Below are 3,307 nucleotides of genomic sequence, written 5' to 3'. Positions count from 1 at the left end.
ACGATATTCATTCGTCCATATTCGGACTTCTATACTACGCGTACATTCGGTGGTTAAGATACCTACCACTATTCTAATTATCACAGTTAGTTTAGTGACAGAATCGAAGTGTCCGGTTAGCCTATCAAGCTGACGTTGGACATGAAAATTAAACTTGATACTAGCGCCACTCTATATCACCGTCGGAAGTTTCTGTAGAGTGCGCCCGCTGGGTACTTCCTCTGGCATAACCGTCACAATCCGTGTTGACTGGTTCCTCAAGCAACGACTTCTCACATGGAAGTTTCACTTATAGATTGTCGGTAGTGTAAGGAGACTTGGGATTTTTGTGGAGATTTCGTCCTGTAAGTGAAGCCAATCTATGCTGAAAAGCCAGGAAGCACAGTACAGCTGTTTCATCCTTATTGGGAATTAGCAGCATCATCCTTATTTGGAATCTGTGTCAAGGCGCAGACGCTGGATCAGCAACTGATCCTCAAACTACCCAGGGTCAGAAAGATGTTCACTACTGCAACGGACGCTAGCGATCGCGGTATCGGCGCAGTCACAAATCAGAGGAACATGCCAGTCGTGTTCTGACTAACGCTGAGCAGAGGCACTCGACCACTGAGAAAGAATGCTTATCGATCGTCTGAACCATAGATAAATGAAGGCCATGCATACTTGGACAACGATTTCATGAGGATGAGGACCACCAGATACCCTCTCGGGGAGCTCGCGCGCTGGGAACCACGATTGCAAGAGCGCGACTTCACGATCCGGCGCGTGCCAGGAATAAAACCACCTGGCTGATTGGCTGTCAAGACCAGGGGCTGAAGACGAGGCCCTCGGGATCGTGACTGGAGCCAATAGCCTCGTCGTCGAACTGGAACCCGGAGGGCTGGTGCATATCCAACGGCAGCATGCTGTGATACGGAAGGTTTAAGTCACTCGCTTGAATGGACGGTGTATTAGGAAAGGAGGGACAGAGAATTCGAAACATTCCAGAGTCACCTCAAGCGGCTGAGTCTGAATGAAGCTGGCATGATTCGCCGGAACGCCGAACTGATTTTTATGTTATGCTGCCCGTGATACCATGCGTCTGGTGACGGAATCTGATCATCGGACGCCACAAGATGGCACACACAGGGCGCACCAAGACGTACGACTTATCTTGGCAGAGGGCCTACTGGCCTGGGATAGGATAAGAGGTGCATGGATTATGTGGTGTTCTGCAAGCGGCGCCAACTGATGAAAAAGGATGTGACAGGGGCAACCCATTCCTGCAAAATCGGTGAGGTATGGTCCACTGACGTCATCGGACCCTTTCCACTGAAGACCAACGCAACTCAGTATATCGTGGTAGTGAAAAAACACTCGTCGTGGCGGGTCGAGGAGGCAGCCATGCGAAGTCACTGGGCGAGTTCATATCTATCCTTCCCAGGATGTGTAACATATAAATAAGATGATAGAACTGTATAGGTGTAGTGGATAACGCTAGCAAATACCAGTTCAAAGTAGTTAAATCGAGTGAGTAAAAATAGGCGAGATGACACAACTCAGTTCGTTGGTACAGTTAGTTATTACCACCACAATAAATTCAAATCGATCTCTTTCCTGGAATCTTCCTTAATATATTCCTAGATACTTTCTATCCCGTCGTAGTCTGAAAGGTAGATCACCGCTCGTTAATTCACTGACAGCGTAACTCGACACAGCAAGAAGGGAACACGCCTTTCACGAAGTGCAGAATTTGTATTGTCTGTATGCATCCATATTTCTTTTTTTCATTTAAACAAAAGTTATTCGGTATGAAGAGAAGAGGAATAAGCTGAGATTTGGTGAGAGATAGAAAGTGGTACAATTTGAGTAATGATAAGCTACAAAGAAAGTACTGATGTACAATGGTCAGAAGGATCACCATGGAACTCCCTCCCTGGAGCGTTGCATAAACAAAATAAACGCTCGACAAGGAACGCTACTAAGATATGTAATTGTGCAGCTTCGCTGGCCAAGTCACTTTCCTACCAGAACGAGTATGAACAACTGGCTGTAAGTTATCCGGCTTTTGAGCTGCTGTCGTTCGTGTTAAGCGGAGGCGTAGATAAGCGTTGTGATTGGTTGATAGGAGAGTATACGGTAGGATCAACGTGCGCTACTTTTAGTCGATCGACGCTGACGGTATCTTGAGTACCTCCTTTCTCGATGACGAAATATTTAGGTCGGCGCGAAATAACGCGGTATGGGCCGACGTACGGTGGCTGTAACGGTTTCTTCACCTGACCAACCCTAACGAAAACGAAGTCACAATATTTTAGCACTGGGGAGATTTGTGATGCACGAGTATGTAAACGCGTTGGTTGAGCTCTAAGATGTCTCACAAAGGAGCGTAAACGATTAACATACATTGTTGGGTCTATTCTTACCGCTTCCTTTTGCACAGCAACAAGCTCACCAGGGAGTCGGAGAGGGCTGCCGTAAACCATTTCGGCGGTCGAACAGCCTAAATCTTCTTTCACTGCAGATCGGATCCCAAAAAGTACGAGCGAGAGATGCTCTGTCTAATTTTGAGCAATCAGTGCTACCTTCAGCTGCCGATGGAAACGCTCGACTAAACCGTTGGCACGCGGGTGGTAAGCGGTAGTGTGGATGTGCGTCGAGCCAAGGAGACGGCTAAGGTCTTGAAAGAGCGAAGACTGGAACTGTGGACCGCGGTCCGTAGTGATTGTTGTTGGTACTCCGTAATGGGCAGTCCATGACTCGAGAAAAGCTTGAGCCACGGTTTCGGAGTGTGTCTTTGATCGGCACGGCGATAGGCCAGCGTGTAAAACGATCAATGCATATGAAAACATACGAAAAATTGTGACGGAGGCCACGGGCCAACAAGGTCTACGTGAACATGGCTGAACCGACTATCAGGACTGGAAAAATGACAGAGAGGAGTAACAATATATGTCGATGGACTTTGCTCTTTTGACACGCAATACATTCACGAGGCCACATATTGATGCCCCTATTCTTATTAGGCTGTAGCGACCCAGTCACCCATATACTTGACTGTGCAACTCAATCGCTCACTGGATCGCGAGGCTTGTCTATTTTCTCACGCACAAACATGTCGCATTAAGCTGACACATCGGACATCGATTATCTGCACCGCCTAGTTAACGTAGCAACCACTCATGTGCCGACGCGCCCACATACACGCACTGGGACCTACATAAAGGCAAACCGAACCCAGTCAAGACACGCAGACTCGCGCGCGCGCAGGGAGCAGGACGTCAACCTCTCCACAAGTCCACGGACAACCATGGAACACGTGTAGCAG

Source organism: Opisthorchis viverrini, assembly GCF_000715545.1.
Source record: "Opisthorchis viverrini unplaced genomic scaffold opera_v5_156, whole genome shotgun sequence".
NCBI classification, from domain to species: domain Eukaryota; kingdom Metazoa; phylum Platyhelminthes; class Trematoda; order Opisthorchiida; family Opisthorchiidae; genus Opisthorchis; species Opisthorchis viverrini.
This window is presented reverse-complemented; position numbering follows the sequence as displayed.